The sequence below is a fragment of the Pseudorasbora parva genome, chromosome 2 (genome assembly GCF_024679245.1).
Source record: "Pseudorasbora parva isolate DD20220531a chromosome 2, ASM2467924v1, whole genome shotgun sequence".
NCBI lineage: Eukaryota > Metazoa > Chordata > Actinopteri > Cypriniformes > Gobionidae > Pseudorasbora > Pseudorasbora parva.
The window spans coordinates 41880630-41905450 of NC_090173.1; positions in this window are offsets into that span (position 1 = coordinate 41880630).

A 24821-nucleotide genomic window follows, 5' to 3' on the forward strand; every position below is an offset into this window, starting at 1 on the left:
ACCTTTAAATGTATCAAATAATGAGAACCATGGTTTGCTTGTTTGGTGAGGGATATTATGGATTATTTGTAAAGATATCTGATCTCTGTCAATTGTGTAGCCTAAACTAAAGTTTTGAGAAATAGCCACATTTCAGGATTTTAATTAACATAGTGATATATAAAGTCTCTTGGTAAGTTATAGTTGTTTGGGAGTTAACGGGAGTTTGGCAATCAGGCAATCTGATCAGTCATAATGCTGATATTATGTGCCCCCCGTTTCTATCTGCCATTTTGTTCGATAAACAAACCAGACAGTAGCGTTAATGGCTTAACGTTAGACGAACCTAACTTGAAAAAAAGGTGTCTTTACGCAGTTTAAACAACATATACCTTCTGATGTTCATACATGTTTTTTTGTGCTGAGAAAGAGATGATCAGTTCATGTGCCACTTAAATTGAGGCGATACAGCGAATACAGGTTATTTGCAATGATGTGTTTTTTTATTGCCATTTTTCTCCACATACCTCGGCAAAAATGATGAACTCACGTACAGTAGCTGTGCTACTGGCCACTGAGTTAATCTTATTACATCAAATGCAAATCACATTTCTATGGACACTAAAAGGTTGTTCTGAACTGTGATGAACATTGTTCATTGTGCCACTGAAACTACCAACTGTGTTGACAGTTTAGCAATTTAGAGTGAACTTCAGAATAATATAACTTCTTATCAGTTCTTTACACAGTAATCACCAGAATATCTCTTCTCCTGTCTCTGAAAATCACCAGTTTCTTAAATCATGCGCACATCATTTTAAGTGGCATTTAGTTAACTAGGCAACTACGGAACATTGAAAATATAGAAACAGAACTGTAAATAAATTAATTTTATTTCAAATATATTCTATTTCAAAACGGATGTGCGTCACAAAGCTTAGTGCAAGTAGTGCATTGACTGGTTCTGTTACGTACTCATTGATGTGTGGTGTGAGAGTTCCATGGCTGGTACCAAAAATTGGCAGATGTATCAACAGTAACCAAGAAGTCTTTTCCAGGGGTCAATTGGGAAATAAAAATGTGAGATATAAAATTACATTTTGATATATTCATTCATTTGATATAAGTTGCCATTAACGTGCTGATGTGAAAACAGGTTTACAAATAAATCTGTTCTAATTATGTGAGCTCAGATCTGAACCTGTTCAGGTCACATTCCTTGTGTATACATGATTTCCCACAGAATTTAATAAGCACAGAATTATGGACAATGTAAAATTCCCCACCATGTACATCAGCGAACTTACAATATTCATGCATTGCTTGAATCTTAAGACCTGCTGCCTCTTTTTTTTTGTCAGCTCAGATTCAGACTCCAGGGGTTAAGTGGTGCCCATGGCTCTGTTTAATCATTCAGTCCATGTCCCTAGCACACGAGTGTGCATGCAAGAGTATCTTCTCTTGTTTATATCTCTGGATGTCGTATCTCACTGGCCACAAATTAAGGATTCCAATAGACTGCCCCGTTGTGCTTCACTGTGACGTGTTGTGAGTACTAAATATGATGGTGTGCCCTGGGCGCCCCTCGCTTTTGTTCCTAGGCTTTATAACTTTCAGAACTGTCATCGCAGACTGTTTTAAATGGAATAAGTGCATACATAGTTTTTTTTTATCATCTTGCAAAACAAGTGACTTTGGCCAACCAATCTATTTATTTATTTCTTTAGGGGAGAGGTTATTGTAAGGCACACTGCTGCAGCCGATTTTGAGGTGAAATAGATGAAAGTGGTTGACACTTGATAACAAAATGTTTCTTTGACAAACAAGAAAAATCAAAGCAAGGACAAAATCATACCTTTATTAAACTTTGACAGACCCTAAATCATTTGATTTATCGCTGTTTCTGTAAAGTATAAAGTGAACACAACACACGTGGGCCCAACAATATGTGATATTAGTTTTATCATTTGAAACCTAACAAAATATTTGGTCAAATGCGATGAAAAATGGATTTGTACATAAAATAAATGACATTTGCTTTAATTTTTTTTTAATGGTTTGATATTTTATATACAGTTTTGTAATATATATATATATATATATATATATATATATATATATATATATATATATATATATATATATATATATATATATTACATATATATATTATAGTGTTGTGTTCCTATTTCTGGGAAATATTGTCAATTCAGATTAGCTCAAATTCGTAAAGTTAATTATTTTATAAAGTGACTTATTTTAAGTAGAGAATGACCAAGTTGCATGCTATGCCATATTGCGTTTAACCACGTCATGTTAATGAAAATAGAGAAATGCAAAAATAATAATGACTTTGATGAATGTCACAATATGCTCAATACAGTTAATCAAAATAAAATTTCCATTAAAATTGGAGGCTCAATACTTTCATTTCCTGTAAGTAAGAGAAAGTATCTCCAAGCTCAAGCAGAAATGTCAGCAGAGAAATGAAGATCTATGCACTAGAGAATCCCGTATCATCTTTCCTCAATAGTATCACCAAACCCCTCTCCCCTATATTAACTAACCTGATAAGAGACACAAAATCTACACTTTCTTTTGCTTTTAAGTTTGCCAAATGCCTTATTACTTAAATATTAATTTATGGATGAATTGTAAAGTTTATGAGAGGTTCTATTCTGCCTCTCGGCTCTCATTTTTCAGTTAATTATATGATGCTGATTATCGCATTGATATTGCCCATATTAAAAAAATGATTGGAATGATGTAATTTGGTTGACATTGAGCAAATGGCTGTGGACTATTTGGTGAATGCATGAATGTAACTGGTAGCTTGGGACATTTTTTTCTTCCATTTGGTTAAGTCTTCATAGGATAACTTTACTAGCTTGTTAAAACTGACCTAATCTCTCATAATTCATATTGCAATGAATATGACATTGGGGAAATCCTTTAAAAAAAAAAAAAAAAAAGTTAAGTCACCTCTTTCTTGCTTGCAGCATGAGGTAGGATGAACACTTGAAAAAATAAATTGTTAGGTGCACAGACAATCAAATCTGATTTTGTGGTAATGTACCATTGTGTATCAATCTACTGTTGTAATAAACACTTTGGTTTCAATCTCGTGGGTATATATGCTTGATGATTAAATACATGACAGTTGAAATCACCTGACTTTTTAACATTTTCTCTTGAAGCAGATAATGAGCTTTTTATTTTTGAGGTTGGATACCTCTCACAGTTCTTATGACGGTTTTAAACAATACAGGTTAGCAATTTGCAATTTGATGAGGGAACCTTGACTTTTCGAAATGTTAATTCAAATCTTAATTCAAGGAAATCTATCAAGAAAAATAAAGTTTGCAAAAACAAACTCTGAATGCTGACAAAGATGTGTCTGAAAAGCCTTGAAGTCTGAACGTTAAATAGGCCTAATGTACTTTGAATACACGCACTAAAGAAAAGATTTGAAGGTTGAAAATGTATTGCTAGTGTGTTGTATAGGTGGTTGGCAGACATAGAGAGAGAGAGAGAGAGAGAGAGAGAGAGAGAGAGAGAGAGAGAGAGAGAGAGAGAGAGAGAGAGAGAGAGAGAGAGAGAGAGAGAGAGAGAGAGAGAGAGAGAGAGAGACAGACAGACAGACAGATAGACAGACAGACAGACAGACAGACAGACAGACAGACAGACAGACAGACAGACAGACAGACAGACAGACAGACAGACAGACATATCCCAGTTAGTCTAGCCAACTAGAAGACTTCCATGAGATGTAAAGATCTTGAGCTTAAATATGCAAATATAAAAGGATTTATGAATTTTCTACAGTTCCCCACCCACGCAATCATGCAGCACTCAATGTTCAGTCATAACAACAGTCGACTGAAGAGCATTTTTCGCGAATACTTCAGACCTATGGAGAGGCACACAGTAAACACTTTTGTATGAAAGGTACCTGCAGTGTTGTATAACTTCTGGTTCTCTTTGGCAATGCAGAACAATTTGTGTACTGAAATCAATGCAGAGCACCCTCCTCGTGAATGCTGATCATTTGAACTATTCTCTGTTTCCAGAATTGAGCTGTATGACCAGATATATCTGTACTGCTGGGCATCATGTTTACTGCTTTAAACAAATCAATGTGGCTTCCAACTGAACTTAACCAAGCCACTGATTAAACTATCTCTTTTGTGATCTGAACGTTTTAAAGTCAAGTCATTCCCTCTTTTGAAGAGGAAAACATTATTCAGATCAGAGCTCTTTCAGTAACCACCTTGTAGACTCCTCTTAGAGAGATTAGACTATAGCTGCATACAAATAATCTTGTCGAAGTGCATCGACTAAAACAGGTATAAAATAATGTCTTTCATTACCATACTTTATAAAATGTAGTGTATATTGGTGTGAAGCACACTACATATAGAATTAAAGCCCACAGTGACTATTAATGCGGTTATTGATTCTGGAATACACAATCTCATCCAACTTTAAAACTTGGATGTGTCTTAAAGTCCTTGTGACATCAAAATTGACCCTATTTACTTTGTTAGCACACTGTAAAAATATATTGTTGGTTTAACTTAAAAAAGTAAGTAACCTGTTTGCCTTAAAATTTTGAGTTCATTGAAATAAAAAAATGCATTTGATACAATGAAGGAAATTTGTTTAATAAATAGAAACTCAAAATATTATTGTTTCTCAACCACAAAAAAAGAAGTTATAACTCATGAAAATAGCACAATTTGGCATGTTTCACAGCGTCATCTCAAATAAAACACACATTTATCCAATATGCTTACAAAATCTTTCAATAATATTTGAATAAAGGTTGTCAATTCTCAAAAAGGTTAATTGTATTAACTCAGTTTTTTTTATTTTTAATGAACTCAAAACTTTAAGGCAACCAGGTAATTTATTCTTAAAATATTTTTTTACAGTCCACATATTACAGGTCTTAGGGTGAACAATAATATGTGAAAGTTAATACAATGACATTATTTTTGTTGCGGTAATCTTTAATCAAAAAGATACTTCCGGTCTGGAAACAGCGTTCCTTCTCAGATGATGTCAGTTTGATGGCTTAGGTTTGAAAATGCTTAAACACACTCCCCCATCCTTTAGTCTGCTATGAGCGCGAGATGGAGAGAAGGAGTGCTGAGGTAAAACCCTGCCCTCTATTCAATATTCCATTTTCACTTGGAAATACGTCACAGCACTGAAGAAAACTCACTTGCTACTTCTGGTTCACTGGGACTTTAATGCTCTGACGGATAGTGCCCACTACAAGGAACAGGTCTTTGAAAGCCATTTTTAACCAAAAGGCAATGTTAAATCTACACAAGATGTTTACCATAATTCTTTATGAATGTGTACTTTATTGCTTTCATTTATGACATCATACATTTAACAACAGTGAAAGCAGTCAATTGTAATCGGCCTTTTACCCTACCACTTCAATAAACTTAACAGTAAATTCATTTTTATGACATTTTCATTTTAAATACAAATGCTTTCAAGTAAAGCCACCGCAGAACCAACTATTGTGTCTTTCAGTGTTTTGAATCATTCAGTGTTTTTGAGTCAATTGGCTTGTTCGAGATTCATTGGCGCTGTGCAGACTGATCAGAATATGACATCAAAGTACAGCGAGAACGCTGTATGCTTTTGAATCTCTCTCGCGGTACTTTGATGTCATATTCTGATCGGTCTGCGCAGCGCCGATTGTTCTCGAACAAGCCGACAGGTTGAGTAAACAATTCAATGACTCATAACACATCGCTTGTGTTCTTCTTATCAGTTGAATTAGTGATTCAATGTTCAAGTTCAAGTTCAAGTTCAAGTTAAAGAGTTTTATTTGTCACATACACAGTTATACAGAATACAACCGGCAGTGAAATGTAAACAGGTCCGCTCCATGGACAGCAAATAACAATTAACAAAAAAAGCACAATAAATTATAAAATAGGAATAGGATAAAATAGGAATAGGATAAGGTGCTATATATATTCATATGTAGAATTATGAATAAATCAAGTAAAAGAAATAAGAGATGTGGAATAAAATAAGTGAGATAAGTAAACTGGAGACTATAAAAATAAATACGTGGATAACAGAAGTGCAGGAGTGTAATGTGCAAACAGCATTATAATGAGTAGTTACATGGGACACAAGAATAAAGTGCAGTGCAATATCAGTATGTGAGTTTGTTAATACTGAGTGAGGTGAAGTCACATGTTGTTAAGTGACAGCGTTCAGGAAGCTGATGGCCTGTGGGAAGAAACTCCTCCTGAATCTCTCAGTTTTGGCCATCAGGCTACGGAAGCGCTTACCAGAAGGCAGCCGGGTGAAGTGGGGGTTGGCTGGGTGATTAATGTCCTTAATGATTTTTGTAGCTCTGCCTCTGCATCATTTGATGTAGATGTCCTGCAGAGACGGGAGAGCTGACCCTGAGATGCGCTCGGACAAGTGCACCACTCTTTGCAGGGCTTTGCAGTCGTGACTGGTGCTGTTACCATACCACGCTGTGATGCATTGAGTCAGTAAACTTTCTATCGCCCCTGAATAGAAAGTTTTCAGGATAGCTGGTGAGACCTGGAATTTCCTCAGCTGGCGCAGGTGGTACAGTCTTTGCCTGGCCTTTTTCACCTGAGACTGGATATGTGCAGTCGAGGTCAGGTCCTCGGAGATGTTCACACCCAGGTATTTGAAGCTGCTCACTCTCTCTACTGGTGTCCCGCTGATCATGAGAGGGGAATATGACCGTTGCTGTCTCTTCCTGAAGTCCACAATCAGTTATTTGGTCTTGTTCACATTCAGAAGGAGACAGTTGTCTTGGCACCATGATGTCAGTTGCTCCACCTCGTCCAAGTATGCGGCCTCATTGTTGTCGGAAATGAGGCCCAGGACAACAGTATCATCCGCAAACTTGATGACAGAGGTGGAGCTGTGTGTGGACAAACAGTCATGCGTATAGAGAGAGTAGAGCAGGGGACTGAGGACACAGCCCTGTGGAGCTCCCACACTCACGGTGATGGAGGTGGAGGTGAACTGTCCTACTCTCACCACATGAGGTCTGCCAGTGAGGAAATCTTCAATCCAGTGACAGAGAGAAGAGTTCAGTCCGAGATCCAGGAGTTTGTTAGTTAGCTTAATGGGAACTATGGTGTTAAAGGCGGAACTATAGTCAGTAAATAGCAGTCTTACATAGTTCCCATTCTTGCTGTCGATGTGTGTGAGGGAGGAGTGGAGGACGTGAGAGATGGCATTTTCAGTCGATCTTTTGGGACGATAGGCGAACTGAAAAGGATCCAAGGTGTCAGGGATGGAGGAGCAAATGTTGTTTTTGATGAGTCTCTCAAAGACCTTCATGACTAAAGATGTGAGAGCCACTGGGCGATAGTCATTTAGGCAAGAGGGTTTACTGTGGGGTTTACTGAGGGTTGACAGGGATGATGGTGGATTTTTTGAATGAGGTTGGGACCACAGATGTAGCAAGGGACTTATTGAAGATGGATGTGAGGAGTCCAGCGAGCTGATCAGCACAGGACCGCAGGACACGACCTGAAACGCCATCCGGACCAGCAGCTTTCCTAACATCCACACGTTTGAGTGTCCTACGAACTTCATCCTCCGAGACAGAGATCACGTGATTCTTGCAGCTCTGAGTGATTCTGTCTGACGCGTCACTCGGCGGTGTCACGCTGCCGCGATTGCCATCAAAGCGAGCATAGAAAGAGTTTAACTCGTTCACAAGCAACGGATCAGCTCTCACTTCTGCAGAGGATTTCGTTCCAAAAGCACAGATGGTCCTCAGTCCCTGCCACATCCGCCGGGAGTCGTTGAGTTGGAAATAAGACTCCACGCGATCCCTATAACGGAGCTTTGCGGCTTTGACGGCGCGTCGGAGAGCATAACAGGATGATTTATAATCCCTCATATTCCCTGTTAGTAGACCGGCGTTGTATGCGGCAGTGCGGGCGTTCACTGCAGCGCGGATTGAACTGTCCACCCACGGTTTCTGATTAGAGAAGGACGTTATAGTTATTGTTTGTGTGGCTTGCTCTGTCAGTGTGTTGATGAAGCAGAGCGCCACATCAGTGAACTCGCTGACGTCCGATGAACTCGCCCGGAACATGCCCCAGTCAACGTCGTCAAGAGCTGCCTGTACCGTGATCTCTGAATGAGGCGACCAGCGTTTAACTTCCCGCCTCACCGGGGGTTCCTGAACGAGCCTTTGTTTGTACTCAGGTGTAAGAAAAATGGCGGCATGGTCCGATTTACCAAAGGCTGGTAGTGAACGAGCCTTGTAGGCATTCTTAAACAGAGAATAGCAGTGATCCAGTGTGTTTGCTCCTCGTGTGGGACAGGAGACATGTTGGTGAAAGTTAGGCAATACTTTTTTAAGGTTGGCTTTGTTAAAATCACCCGCGACGACGAAAGCCGCATCGGGGTGGCTGTTTGTGGAGCCGCTGATGGCATCATGGAGGCCAGATAAAGCCAGTCCCGTGTCTGCCTGTGGTGGAATATAAACCACAGTGGCGACGACCGAAGAAAACTCCCTAGGCAGATAGAATGGGCGGTAAATGATTGATAAATGTTCCAGGTGAGGCGAGCAGGATCGCGAAAGGATGGAGATGTTTCTGGGATCGCACCATTTCTTGTTGATCATGAAACACACTCCACCGCCTTTGGTTTTACCGGCCTCGGCTGTTCTGTCCATCCGGAAAACAGAGAAGTTCTCAGACGGCGTCACAGCTGTGTCCGGGACCACGGGCGTGAGCCATGTTTCGGACAAACAATAGATGTTGCAGTCTCTCATGTCCCGTTGAAAACTTATCCTGGCTCTAAGATCGTCCATCTTATTCTCCAAGGATTGGACATTTGCGAGCAGAATGCTCGGGAGAGGAGGACTGAATGCTCTTTTCCTCAGTCTGTTGCGGATCCCAGCGCGTTTTCCGCTGTGTTTTTTGAATCTTCGCCTACGAGTCGGGTGGCCTTTGTTCAACTCGGCGTTCCGAAGAATCTCAGGTGGCCACAGAGGATTGATGAAAGCGTCTTGAACCAGGTCAGTGTAGCGATAACCTATATCCAAAAGTGTTTTGCTATCATAGCAGACCAAGGCTGATGATAGATTAGTAAAAATCGAGAACAAAAGAGTGTGGAATAATAAATAAAAGCAAAGTCTCAGAGGAGCGACCTGAACGGCGACCGAACACGGCGGCGCCATCTTGCATCCTAGAGACGATGCAATGCTAGAGATGATCACTTGTCATAACGACTTAACCAGGAAAACGAAAAATCTGCACTATTGAAAGACTGACATTCTGTCCTGAAATATTAATATCGATAATAATAATAATAATAAACAGCAGTCTGTTACGGTCAGGGATGTAGGGAACAGGAGAGGCAGGAATCTATTTGCAGTATTTATTAACTCTTTTACCATTGACAGAAATTTCCGTCATTTATGAGACAACGCTTCCCGGCTTTCTGTGTTTTGACTGTTAGAATCAAAAGAGCACTAAATCTCCGGATCAAAACACAGGAAACAAGCAATAACATATGTAAGCAGATTTATATGTAACATAATGTGATCTTCAACATTAAACAGCATAAGGATCAAATGTTACTGAATGAAATGTCAAGCCAGGATGAGCTATAAGACTATGAAGCTAAGGGGGGTGTTGATGAACATGATCTATTCCATCTATGTTTTGATCATCGTTCTGAATCCGATTTGGATTCATTATGAATATGGTGATATCCTTATCTCTAAGGTGGACGCCCAAATTAATATATTATATTTAGCATCTGCATCTAACCAGGTTATGTCAGCAAATGGAAAAGTCAGCCAACTATTTATTATCATATTATTTACGGCACATTTTGCCCTAGCAGCAGGGGTGCCTTTTACTCCAAATACCATTTTACATATTTTTCTGTTATTGAAAAACTGTTGCTTTAATTAACTTAAACAAAACTGTCATTAAGATAAAAATCATTAAGACCTTTGTTTCAAAATATATTCAATCATGTTTGCGATTCTCGTTTGCTACTTAAATATGCACCATGTTTAAAAAAACAAAACAAAAATCTGTCTCAGATTAGCACAGAATCAACGTTGTGTTGCTGGTCGCAATTGCATCATGGAGACAAATTTCCACATGCATGGTGAAAAGTGGATGTTTTGGAAAGTGCTACGGCAAGTTTTTGTGCCATCTTGATGTTTAGAGGAAAATCTAATCAAAGGTGCTTTGTACCTTGGTTCACCGTTAGCCTTTCCCCTGTGTTTTGTGTCCTAGCACTCTTATTTTGATATTCTATTTTCTTGCTGTTTTTTTTTGTTTTATTTAATGTGTTTATGCCGACCTTCACGTGCTATAGGAATTTTGATAATTCCCACTTCTGAGGTTGTGTTTACGAGCTCATTGCATTACATTTTTTAAATGGGAGGGCGTTCATGTGCAATTTTCACCTAGGAAACTCGTATTTCCGATAAATCCGATAGCACGTGAAGGCAGCATTAGTTCCACTTTGAAAGGGTATAATTAGTCTCCATTGTAACTCATTACCCACACCTGTTCCTTTTTAGCTTCCTGTTTTCTTATTTATTTATACCCCTGTGTTTCAATCTTTGTTTGTAGGCCAGTGTTGTTTTATGTGTTGATGGTAAAGCTGTTGTGTTTCCATTCCCTGATGAATTATCTTCTTCCTGTTTGGATTTATGTTTTAATGTTTGGATTAGCTTTATTTGTGTGTTTAATAATGAGGGGGGGAAACAAGGCTTCTCCAAACTCTGATTCAATTGAACCAATTGTTTCGCAAAATGATTCAGTGTTTTGAAGCATTCAAACCACCACATGTTGGTGACACCTGCTGGTCAGAACAGTGTAACAAAAAGGCTATTCTGGGAACTGGAAGACCTATTGCAAATTATCAACACTGAGGGGAAGACAGGGACACATGAATAAGGGCTGATGAGCTACTCAAGTTTGGTTGAGGAGGTGTGAGAGGGAGGCTGGGTGGGTAGTCTGAAGATACAGGGGATGCTGGAATTGCAGGAGGCTCTAGACAAACAGGTTACACTGGAGATATAGGGACGTTAGAACTGGGCAATGTCAATAAAGTGGGGAAATTATCAGGTATAGCCTCCGTAAACCAATCTATTAAGTCACCCTCAAAAGGGACTAATACGTCCCCAGGTTCTAGGTTTCCCTTACATGCAGCAGCAAGAGTGTGGCTGGCGCTTCCATCTATGCCCTCAAACACCATCAGTACTCCCTCACTCTCACTCGTGTCTCTGCTATTGTGTGCAACCGCGACAACACGTATGTGACAAATGACGTCAGAAGGATGGGTGTTGTTGCCAACTTGCTTGATCAGACATTATATTGGGCTCAGACTCCAGGTCGGAACACAACTCAGCAGGGCACAACGGTGGTATCAGACCCATCTGGCTGGGTGTGGTGCCGGGTTAGGTGGAGGGGTAATCCACTGCATGGCCGATGGTGAATGCTGTGGTGAAATCGCTCCATAGAAGGTTAACACTCTAAGAAGAAAAGGTTCTATCAGCGCTACGTAGTTTGAACCCCTAAAAGGTTCACTGCAAAAAATGCTTTTCTTACTTAGTAGTTTTGTCTTGTTTCTAGTCCAAACATTCTTAAAACAAGAAGTATTTACTAGACAATCAAAAGTAATTGTCTTATCTTGGGAAAAATAACTCAAAATTAAGAGAGTTTTTGCTAAGATAAGAAATTAATTTTTTGTTTGATAAGAAATGCCTTTTTTTTTTTGCAGTGTTCTATATAGAACCCTTTGGGCACTTAAAAAGGGTTCTTTCTTGTCATTATTGAACCCTTTTAGCATAAAAGGGACTTTGGAGTATACTCAATATACTTCTATATATAACCTTTTAAGGGTTCCAAATACATAGCGTCGATAGAACCTTTTCTTCTAAGAGTGTTTGCTCAGGACCAGGTAATGCGTTAGATTCGCCAACTCTCTGGTGTGAATTTCCAGGGAGAGGTCCTTTTTGCACACTAACTGGACTGAGGGAGGGTCCATTGTGATGGAGGGAAAAGACAAACAAAAGAAAACAAATGAATCACTGTTTCGGTCCAGTCTTCTGTCACAGAAAGTTGCCAAAGAGTACTCACAAAGACAAAATAACAAAGAGAACAGTCTTTAATCCAAATAACTCAGGGAGATACAAAGAAACAGGCTTGCAACACTTCATAAAACACAACGTTAAGACAGGACAATTGAAGGGAGGGACGGACCAGGGGGGCACGGGAGGGAGGGACGGACCAGGGGGGGCCATGGGAGGGAGGGAGGAACGGACCAGGGGGGGCCACGGGAGGGACGTGCCAGGGGGGGCCACGGGAGGGACGTGCCAGGGGGGGCCACGGGAGGGACGGACCAGGGGGGGCCACGGGAGGGACGGACCAGGGGGGGGCCACGGGAGGGACGGACCAGGGCGGGTACGGTCTCAGCGGCGCACGGAGAGCAGGGCGCCTCAGCGGCGCACGGAGAGCAGGGCGCCTCAGCGGCGCACGGAGAGCAGGGCGCCTCAGCGGCGCACGGAGAGCAGGGCGCCTCAGCGGCGCACGGAGAGCAGGGCGCCTCAGCGGCGCACGGAGAGCAGGGCGCCTCAGCGGCGCACGGAGAGCAGGGCGCCTCAGCGGCGCACGGAGAGCAGGGCGCCTCAGCGGCGCAGGGCACCTGGGAGGCGCGGTGAGAGCCGGACGCCTGGAAGGCGCAGTGAGACCACCGGCACAGGGACCACTGGAACTGAGACCACAAGAACAGGCACGGAGGGAGCCTTCCTTTTCCTCCTCCTCTTAGCTTGGGCCACTGGAACTGGGACCCCCAGAATACGATCCACCGGACCACGGTCCAATGGCACAGGGACCACCGGCGCTGGGACCACCGGCATACGATCCACTGTTACTGGGACCACCGGAACAGGAACCACTGGAGCTATCCAGCCACTGGTCCTAGAGGGACTGGAGTCCAGCTGTTCCACAAACTCCCAAAAGTCCGGGCTTCCCATTCTCTCAACCTCCATGGGGCTGAGAGGTATGTCCAGGCAGAGGTTAAACACCTCTGCCTTCTCCGTTTCATTGAGGTACAGGTGATGCACCTCAATAAGGAATTTGCAGGCAAACTCTCTTACACCTGCGGATGTATTTAGAGTTCACCTGCCGCATCACCTGTAAGTGCCTGGTTAGCTCCATAGTCCAAAGAGCAAACAAACAAAAAAACAAAAACAAAAAATCCTCTCGCTGAATCCTCTATGGTTGGATCCTTCTGTCACGTCACAGACAAGGGAAAATGGTGCGAGGACTCATGTGCAGGAGAATGATAATTTATTTACAAAAACAAAACATAAACTCAAAACAACAACCCACAAGGGGGAAAAACACATAATAGAATAATAAAAATACAAACTAAAACAAACCAACAGAATCACGGGGAGGACGAAAGACGCAGACATACACAAGGATCCAACACAGACTGACAAACACAAGGAGCTTATAAAGGGAAGAAATCAAGAGGGAACAGGTGGGAGAAATCAAACACTAATCAGATAACAAGGGGGGAGGGATCAGACAATTACATGAGCACATTCTCAGAATGACAAAACCCACATGTGCACACAAGACAGGACAGGCATGTGACACTCACATCCTCTGAATGCAAAGTGTCAGCTCTAGCGAACATTTATGTAACTCCTTTGTGCCCACTGTTTTCATTTGTGATTTAATAATTCATGCATGAGAGTATAATCTAATTATGAGCTTCTTGAATTGTGGGAATCATCTTTTTTGATCCACAAACAACAGGTGAGTTAATGATATGAGAAGTATCTCACATCATATAATTACCTTTCACACCTTAGTAATGGAAAAAGAAGTTCATTGGAATTAACATAAGATATAAATGGATTTACAGTGTGACTGAACGACAGGAATGTGGACTTTGTTTTGTTGCATGAGCGTGTTGTCTGGGTAACCTAATTGCATAGATTTAAATAAAATTATTATTATAATTATTACATTAAATTACCACACTCTCCCAAACTTCTGACTAAGCACCACACAATAAATTAATTGAGTATATAATTATGTATGCCATAAATAGCCAAGCAGTTTTACCTTTATAGAAATTTGCATTACAAAAGCATTTGCTCATTAGAGCTTCAGAACTCCAATTTTACATTGGACATCAAGTGCTTTTTGTATAAAACTGAATCTTGTTTTCATCCTCTCATCATCCAATATCACAAACCATGATTATAGTTATGAACAAACATCTACAAAGTGACATATGAATTAGTGTCAGCCTTTGATGTCAACAATAAAAGAAGCATTTTTCCTTCCATTTCTTTTTTTTTTAAAGTTGCTATGCGAACTGTGATTATATGGTTATTTGCATATAACTCTTTGCATTTAGCATTGTATTTTCCCTGCTCTCTGTAACCTTGTCAGAACAGACCTGCGACCCAGCGGCTGAGAATTACTGCATTAGAGAAACAGTCCAAAACAAACTAAAAGCTCATTTACATTTATTCACTTGGCAGAAGCTTTTATCTGAAGTCAATTATGGTACATTCAAGGTACACATTTGATCAGTATATATGTTCCCACATTTACACCTGTAATACGGTTTGTAGATGGGAAGGAAGGAGGCGGGAACCGGCGAACGTTCAACAAACATTTATTTAAAGTAAAGAAACAAAATGAAAGTAAAACCGCGGGCAGCCCGTCACGGACGACTGCCTGCAAACACACAAAATAAAACGTGGGCAGCCCCTCACGGACGACTGCCCACAAACACACGTAAAACAAAACTCAACATAAATTCCAGGCCTGGTCCTCTCTCGTCTTCCGCAGCTCTTGCTCCTCCTTATATGCTCCCGTCACATGGCCGCGAGACGAGACTGGTGTGCCACGCAGCTGGCACTCGTGAACATTAATCACCGGCCCGCTCTCGCGGTCCCTCGCCCCGCTGCCTGTCACACCACATACCCCCATCGCCCCTCGCAGGCCGGGGGGCACTCCCGAGACTGCGCTCTACTCCCCCCCCCTCTCCCGGGGGGGGGGGCGATCACGGCGGCCGCGGCACCTGGGGGTAAGGACAGAGAGGCGAGAGAAATGTAGACGGGAGCACGAGGAGCCTACGGAGCCCGCGGACGAGAGAGGGGAGAGAGGGAAAAAAGAAAGAAAGAGAAAAAAAAATTATTGTCCGGTTCCCAGACACACTGCCGTTCGGCCCTCTGCCCGCCGAGAGGCTCTTCCTCACAATGCTGTGCGATGGCACTGGACGCCTGGTGGGCAGCTCGATCCTCCTCCGCCCCCTGGCGGCCGGCGGTGACTCCTCCTTCCGAGGGACCCGGCAGCGAGCCCCGCGCTCCCTGCTCCTCCCCTGTCAGGCGGATGGCAGCAGGCTCCGGCCCCCGGCAAGCGCGGCGACTCCTCCGCTCCCTCTCGGACAGCAGCCACCCCACCTCGACCCAGGGGCACGGCAGTGAGGTCTCTGTCCCACCTTTCCCGCTCCAGCACCATCGCCTCGGGCAGCCCTCGCGGTCTTTCATCATCCGCGCTGCCCGAACTCCTCAGCACCGCGATCCCCCTCAGCAGCGAGGGCTCTCCAACAGCGCGTCCCTCCTTCCTCCCGGGTTTCGGCACCAATGTAATACGGTTTGTAGATGGGAAGGAGGCGGGAACCGGCAAACGTTCAACAAACATTTATTCAAAATAAATAAACAAAATGAAAGTAAAACCGCGGGCAGCCCCTCACGGACGACTGCCTGCAAACACACAAAATAAAACGTGGGCAGCCCCTCACGGACGACTGCCCACAAACACACGTAAAGCAAAACTCAACATAAATTCCAGGCCTGGTCCTCTCTCGTCTTCCGCAGCTCTTGCTCCTCCTTATATGCTCCCGTCACATGGCCGCGAGACGAGACCGGTGTGCCACGCAGCTGGCACTCGTGAACATTAATCACCGGCCCGCTCTCGCGGTCCCTCGCCCCGCTGCCTGTCACACCACAACGCCATCAATGGGGCATTGACGCTACTATATATTGTGTATTTTGCCCTTACTCGTCCAAACTTGTCAACAAGGCTACTTTACACAATTATAAGTGCATTAGCAGGAAGTTGTTGTATTGTTGGTGTTTCGTATATATATATATGTGTGGACCTGCAATGCGTTCATGCCATGTCGAAATAGACTTTAGTCAGGTTAGAAGCTATATTGAACTCAAGATGAAAATGAGACTAGGGGACAGACGTACAGTATTTAGAATGGCACACACTGTAAAGGTCCTAGATCACAAGGTCCCTGATCTTAGAAAATATTTTTTTTTTACAGGTATGTCTCTATGGTGTTGAGGACTAGTGCATATTTAAGCCCACATTCAGTATGGGTAAAATACTTAAGTATTGTTAAAATCAGATATTCTAAGGCCCAATTTCACAGACTAAGTTTAGACTAAGCCATGATTAAGCCTTAGTTTAATGAAGGGCATTTTAGTAGCTTTTATAAACGTGCCTTAAAAACAACAACAACTACAACATTATGTTTGGCCATCTTGAGCAAATGGCACATTTTAAGATACAGGGGAAGTTGTTTTCAGGTAAAACAGCTCAAACATGCCTTTTAGTCCGGGACTAGCTTAATGCTTGTGAAACCAGAGATAAGACTTTTAATTTTCACTGCAAGGCATTTAGTACACCTTTCCTCATAATTAGTTGTTTCTTAACTGAATGAAAAGATGAATTTTACTGTTTTAAACTCTATGGGGCATTCCCTCTTTGCTTTCACAGCTGAGACATTTTCCTTTCTTTTCCCCCTTCAGATGTGTTATCACTATGTTCAATCTGCTACCTCTAGAAAAGCAAATCTGTTAATGAGAAGCATTTTTATGGTGAAACTATGCAAATTTGTCTGAAAGAAACCTGTCTGTTTTGAATAATTATTTAAGTTTACTCTTTAAGTTGTTTGCTTAATGTCATAAAAAAAGTTAATACAAAAACATGCACTGTATCTTTACAGTGAAAAGATTTTGATAATTGTGTACCAAATGGACCCCAAAACAACACAATTATCTGATGCACATATTAATATGTATATGAAAAATGGCTACGCAAAATAAAATTAAAAAAGGTCCCTAAATATGAGTGCATTGCTTAATGAGAAGTGATGCACAGTAACAGATTTCAGGGGTTCTATTATTATAATCTATACATATAATACCTCATATCTTGCAGTCTCATTAATCATTCAATTTTGTCTCATGAAACACAAACAGCGATTGTATTAAATGAATTATTAATCTTATTAATGGTCCACACAAGCAGCCAGACTGACACTCTGCAACTGTGAGTTAACAATTTGACAACAGTAATGCATCTTGTCTGTGTAATCGCTTCCATTCTTCCAAAGCATCGCACATAAATGGTTACTCATATCAGTCATGAGCAGTCTCGACTGCGGCTATCCACCAATGAAGGTATCAGGTGACTCACACCAAATTATCTTAATAAGTATGCTAAAAAGGCTCATGCATGTCTTTAATTTATCACATCCTACAATTCATAATTAGTTTAGAAATATATAAGTAAATATGTAATGACTAAATAAATCATTCCGCATTCGTCCAGTCCAGCAGGAGATGGATATAAGATAAAAGTTTTTGAATTATGTATGCAGTCTTGAAATAACACAGGGTAGAATGGAAATGTATTAAGCAATTCTACCAAATAGTTTTAAAGGGACAGTTCACAAAAAAGAAAAAAAGAAAAAGAGAAAAAAAGAGAGAGTTATTTTGTAGTAGAGTAATCAAGCCACTCTTTTCCACAGAATAAAAGGAAAATGGTGAAGACTGCCCTTGTGGAAAAGAAGTGTATATAAAATAATATAAAAACATATTTGCAGGTAATAGAATAACAATAAAAGGCTGCCTAAGTTTCCTTAAGCCAGGGACACACTGAACGACTAGCTGAAACATTGTAAGACTGAACTGAACAAACTTACAGACTGTTTCCTTTGACTGGAGCAGATTTTAATCTTTAGCAATCAGAGAACAGCACAAACGTTTACGATGGAGCCAGACTGCTATAGACGTTTCATCAGACGAATGCGTTTTGCCATGGTTATGGTTACACCTGGCTTGAATTTAACTTCCTCCGGTCTATGTTTGTTGAATACATTTATTATCGGTCTGGCTAGTGGATAGTATGGTGCGCTACTCAGAAGAAACACATTTTTGACGTACTATTCTTGGATAAAATATAAGTATTGACAATCAAGCAGAGAGCATATGACACCAGCTCAAAAACAGTGTATGTGAAATTGTGAATCAACAAAAAGCCTTGAACGCTTTATAATCATCCAGTCTGATTGTATAAGAGATTGGTGTCTATTGTCATTTAGACTTTATGTCTAGTGTAATTTACTTGTTTCTTATTTAGCTTGTTATCATAAATAATCTACTCGAGAGGTAGCTTATTCTGGCTGCGTTTACATTTGGCATATGCGATCACCGATCTGCTCATCAATCGAAAAATGAAATCATTAGTCCAAGCAGGACAAAACGCGTTTACATTTGATCACGTCAAGTTGTCGCCATATGGATAACTGATCATATTTATGTTTACTGCAAAATATAGGCCTTTATCACAGACTGTAAAACAACTTTAGCTGTAATCTCTATTAATAACAGGGCCCATAAAGCACAGGATTTTTGTGATGCATTCATAAACAATCAGGCTCAAATAGGGTTCATCTACAAGTTAAATTTTTCCAACATTAATCTTATATTATGAAAGAAAGAAAAGAAGCACTGCATAATTGAAAGGCGAGCGCACACGCATTCAACAGCATTAGCCTACACGGTCCTTGAGGCGCATTATCACTCACCCTCATGTCGTTCAAAAACGTCTCGATTACGTATGTAACCCTAGTTCCCTGAGGGAACGAGACGCTGCATCGAAACGCTGTGAGAACGCCTCTGAGTTAATGCGTCGTGAAGCGCGTGTAGAACCATTCCATCGGAAGATCGATCTATCGTCGGCGTGATGACGTCATCGACCGGAAGCTATAAAGCGTCCGTGAAAACAAACAGGAACTAGCTTCTGAAAAAGCCTGAAGTAAGTGATCACGGGCACGCCGGGAGTATGGCCGGGCGACGCAGCGTCTCGTTCCCTCAGGGAACTAGGGTTACATACGTAACCGAGACTATCCCTTTCGGGGAACTCGAGCTGCGTCGAAACGCTGTGAGAACGCTTATACCCACATCGCCATAGGACCAAGTGCCTCGTATGTGGGTAGCCGTAGCGCACACAACTCCGATAGCACCTGCGCCCCAACAGTAGATGCCAAATCTAACTTGTAGAATCTGACGAAGGTCAGCGGCGAAGACCAGCCTGCCGCATTGCAAATGTCTTGGAGGGAAGCCCCCGACAAAAGTGCTTTAGAAGCAGCCATACCCCTGGTAGAGTGCGCCCGGACAGCCAGTGGAGACGGCTGCCCGGCCGCCTCATAAGCAAGTGAGATGGCCTCGACCACCCACTTGCTCATTCTCTGCTTAGACACTGGAGCCCCCTTCTTCGGGGCTCCGAAACAGACAAAAAGTTAATCAGTCTTTCTCCACAGGGCAGCTCTGTGGACGTATGCGTCTAAAGCCCTAACCGGGCACAGCAGATTTAATCTTTCCTGGTCTGACGTCATGAATGGAGGAGGACAGAAGGCTTATAGAGTAATGGGACCCCGTGGGCTCGTAGGAACCTTGGGGATGTAACCTGGTCTGGGATGCAGGAAAGCTTTTACCATACCAGGCGCAAACTCTAAACATGAGGGCCCTACCGATGGACTATATGTCTCCTATTTTTTTGAGAGATGAAATGGCCAAAAGATAGATAGTCTTCAAAGTGAGGAACTTCTCTGAGACTTCCTCTAAGGGTTCGAACGGAGGCTCAGACAAGCCCCATAAAACAATGGCCAAGTCCCAGGTCGGGACCCTCGAGTGCACAACCGGCCTCAACCTTAAGGTACCACGGAGGAAACGTGTAATTAAAGAGTGTCTTCCCAAAGACACTCCACCCAAATGGACGTGGAAGGCAGCTAAGGCCGCCACGTACACCTTTATTGTGGAGGGGGTCAACCCTGCCGAGAACCTTGCCTGCAGGAACTCCAGCACTGTACCAACCGGGCAGTTAACTGGGTCCCACTGGCATTCTCTGCACCATGCTGAGAAAAGTTTCCATTTCAAAGCATACAGCTTCCTCGTGGACGGAGCTCTGGAGTGAAGGATGTTCTCTACGACCTCGGCCGAGAGACCCTCCTCTATGAGCCTGGCCCCCTCAGAGGCCAGGCCCACAGTTTCCACAACTCTGGGCGCGGATGCAGGAATCTCCCGCCCGCCTGAGAGAGAAGATCCCTCCTGGTCGGAATCTCCATCGGAGAGCCTTTCAGGAGAGATATCAGGTCCGAAAACCATACTCTGGTCGGCCAGTACGGAGCCACTAGAAGTACCTGGGCCCCATCCCGGCATACCCTCTCCAGAACTTCTGGAAGCAGGACAATCGGGGGAAATGCGTACAGGGGCAGACTCGGCCACTCCTGTACCATGGCATCCAACCCCTAGTGGGGCTGGATGTGACAGAGAGAACCACTGAGGACAGTGAGAATTCTCTGCCGAAGCAAACAGGTCTATCTCTGCTTTCCCATATTTTTGCCATAGGAGCTCCACCACCTCGGGGTGGAGTCTCCATTCCCCGAGCCTTGGCCCCTGCCTCGACAGGATGTCCGCTTCCTGATTTAGGACCCCTGGGATGTAGACTGCTCTGATGGACAGCAGTTTCCCTTGGGCCCACAGGAGGATCTGACGTGCCAGTTTGTATAAGGGACGGGACCTCAGACCCCCCTGGGATTTATATAGGCGACCACCAATGTGTTGTCTGTCCTGACTAATACATGATGGCCCCTGAGGTTGGGCAGAAACTGTTTCAATGCAAGAAACACAGCGAGCATCTCTAGCCGATTTATGTGCCATAGCCGCTGGTTTTCCTGCCATAGACCCTGGGATGAACGGCCACTCATGGTCGCACCCCACCTCGTGAGGGAAGCATCTGTCGTTAGCGTTATGCGACGAACATGAGCCCCCAACACGGGTCCCTGGGACAGAAACCCAGGGTTTTTCCACATGACCAGAGCACGTAGGCATCGCCGCGTGACTTTGATCGCGCGGAGTGAGGGGAAACCCCTTTTGTTCTGAGCCACCACTGTAGCGGCCTCATGTTCAGCAGGCCAAAAGGTATCACGTTGGATGCTGCTGCCATGAGACCTAACAATTTCTGGAACTGTTTCACAGTGACGGCACGGTCTAGCTTCGGTTCTTTGACTGCCAGGATCGATGCTATGCGTGTTGGCGATAATTGCGCCCGCATAATTACCGAATCCCAGTTCACGCCTAAAAAAGTGGTTCTCTGAGCCGGAGAAAGCACACTCTTCTTGGCGTTCAGCCTCAACCCCAATTTCGACATGTGCGCGACAACAGCATCTCGATGCTGAACCGCCATCTGTTCGGTATGAGCTAGGATCAACCATCGTCGATATAATTCAGTATGCGGATGCCCTGCAGACACAACAGTGCCAGAGCTGCATCCACACACTTGGTGAATGTGCGGGGTGACAGTGCTAGACCGAAGGGAAGTACTCGATATTGGTATGCCTCTCCCCGAAGGCAAACCTCAGAAACTTCCTGTGATGTGGAAGGATGGAGACATGGAAGTACGCATCTTTGAGGTCTATGGTGACAAACCAATCCTCCGATTTGATCTGCGATACACATCTGAGTGTGAGCATCTTGAACTTGAGCTTGGCCACTGAGCGATTTAATAGGCGCAGATCTAATATCGGGCGCAACCCCCCATCCTTCTTCGGCACGATGAAGTAACGGCTGTAAAACCCAGACTCCCTGCCGGGAGGAGGAACCCTCTCTATAGCCCCCTTTCGCAGGAGTGTCTCTACTTCCTGTGCCATTACCAGAGCCTGCTCCGGGCCCACCTCTGTGGGTAGGACACCGCTGAAAGGAGGTGGCCGCCTCTTGAATTGAATGGCGTACCCCCTTTCGATTATCTGCAGGACCCAACGAGATATATTCGACAGACATTTCCACTCGTCTAGAAAATCTACTAAGGGAACCAGCCTCTCGAGGCTGGCCTCTGGTGTATCTCGAACAGCAAGCACAGCGCCCTGTTGCAGAGGCGTTCTCACAGCGTTTCGACGCAGCTCGAGTTCCCCGAAAGGGAACGGATATTTTTGGTTCCAGTTATCTAATGTATTTTGTTGCAATTAAGTTGCAAACCTTTTTTGAAACCATTTCTCCAAGTCTCCAAGAAAACAGTGACGTCATCCACAATATTAGCGCAAATATTAAACGTAGAACAATATTAAAATATTAAACTAAAAAAGGTGTGCGAGATTTGTATATTGTATAATCAGTGTGGTTATAAATATGGAAGTGGATGCAACGCACATTTGTCATTCATTTCAGAGCCGTATGTTTGCTGCTGAAGAGTGTTCAAATTAACCTCTTGAGTGCTGTGTGAAGGCGCGACAGCGAGGACCGCAATCTCATTTAAAGGAGCTTAATAACTGCTTTTTTCAAAGCAAAATATGTCTGTTGGTATCAGTGGGGCGATCCCTTTGTGAGTGCAAACACAGGCTGCACTATATCCCTGTGTTGCTGCAGCCATTTTCCTGTGTGCTTCTGCACATTTAAAATAACTATTTCCCTAAAAGTGTTGCCTCACTTTGGGCCGTCCTCGAGGTTGGATGATTGATATCTAGGGTGGCTCGCACTGGTTCTCAGCACCCCTTCTTCCTTGTAGGGTAGACCTGACCCAGAACTGCTTGTTACCGCCCATGCAGTTGGTCAGGCGATGTCCACCATGGTATTCATCATATGAACTGGCAGGGAACAACTGACTTGACTGCTGGGGAGCCCCCTGAGGGGGGAGGGACCCCCGCAGGGAAACGGGTACCGTAGGCAGGGGTAAACACTGTTTTCCTGCGGGGGGAACCACCCTCAAGCTTTGATGAGGCCTTCTTGGCGATCAGGACTGTACTCAGATCAGCCCTGCCCCTCGAAGACCTCGCCTGAGAGCGCCGCCCCTCGTCCCCGCGCTGAGGGGGAGTTCGGGTAGCGACGCTCTGCTTCTGTTGCGCCCTGTGCGAAGAGCTCGTACTCGGCTTGGGCTGCTGCTTCTCTGCAGCAGCCCCAGGGACCTGGACCCGGAGAAGGAGAAACTGTTTTAGCGCTGCTGCCTGTTTCTTGGACTCCTGGAACCTCTTGGTGACAGCATGGACTGCGTCACCGAAGAGGCCCGCAGGAGACAGCGGCGCATCGAGCAGGAAGCTCTTCTCCCTCTCCTTGATCTCGGTGGGGTTTAACCATAAATGCCTCTCTGTGGCCACCAAGGCTGCCAAAGAGCAGCCAACACATCTGGCCATCTCCTTAGTGGCCTGGAGAGCGAGATTGGCTGACTGTCTCAGTTCATTGATAATTTCACCCCCCACTTCATCTCGACCGTCCAAGTCCCTGAGCAGATCGGCTTGATATGCCTGCATTATAGCCATGGTATGCAGGCACGCAGCAGCCTGACCTGCTGCCGAGTACGCTTTGCCCACCAATGCCGACGATGTTTTTAGAGGTTTTGGTGGGTAAAGTTGGGGCCTTCAGGGACGATGCCGAGGAAGGCGAGAGATGGCTCGCGAGCGTCTCTTCAACCTTTGGCATCACCCCATAACCGTACTGTTTCAGCCCTACGATGTTACTATAGACAGATGTCTGAGGGCTGAAAACTCTATATGAAGCCGGTCTCTTCCACGATCTAGCCAACTCGGTGTGCAGATCGTGGAAGAATGGCAGGCCCCGACGTTGAGGTTCTGATGCACGAGATGGCAGGAATCTTTCATCTAGCTTTCTAGTTCTCTTTTTTCCTGCCTCAGCTCTCTCGGTCGGCCAGTCAATATTTAACCTGGCCACCGCTCTCGTTAGAACCTCAACAAACTCCTCGCTAGCAGGGGACTGAAGTGGCGAATCTTCAGTCGTGATGCTCTCAACGTCCACCTCCTCACAGCTGGATAGTTGGAGCACCGGCATCTCTCTCAGGGGGGAAGAAACCGCAGCGCGTGCTTCCAAGCCCCAAGAAGAGCTGTTGGACGGTGCAGGTGAGGGCAGAGATAAGGCAGCGCCCGTCTCAAACCCCTCTGCAAGGTCCAGTTGTGAACCCCACGACTGAAGCCTCCGCTCTGCCTCGGCAGCAGCGGGACCTGAGCCGCGGGGAACACGAGCCGAGGCACCCTCCTCGAAGAGTGCCCGGCGGGAGCGCAGTGTTCTCAGAGGAAGCTGTTCACAATGCTCACAAGCAGCCCCCTCGAGGGCTGCCTGGGCATGCTGCGCTCCCAAGCAGGCAACACAAAGAGCGTGTGTATCCCCACCCGTGATGTAGTGTGGGCAGGGATGAACACACCTCTTGAACTGCTTTTCACTCGCCATTTCAATCAATTTTTTCTCTTTTTTGTTAATATATAAGGAATATTTAACAAACGGTGGAAAATTCTATCTACTGACAGACAAAAACACCAAATAGACAGACAGGTTCACACAGATCGCTTACTGAAGGCACAGAAGCTAGTTCCTGTTTGTTTTCACGGACGCTTTATAGCTTCCGGTCGATGACGCCATCACGCCGACGATCGATCGATCTTCCGATGGAATGGTTCTACACGCGTTTCACGACGCATTAACGCAGAGGCGTTCTCACAGC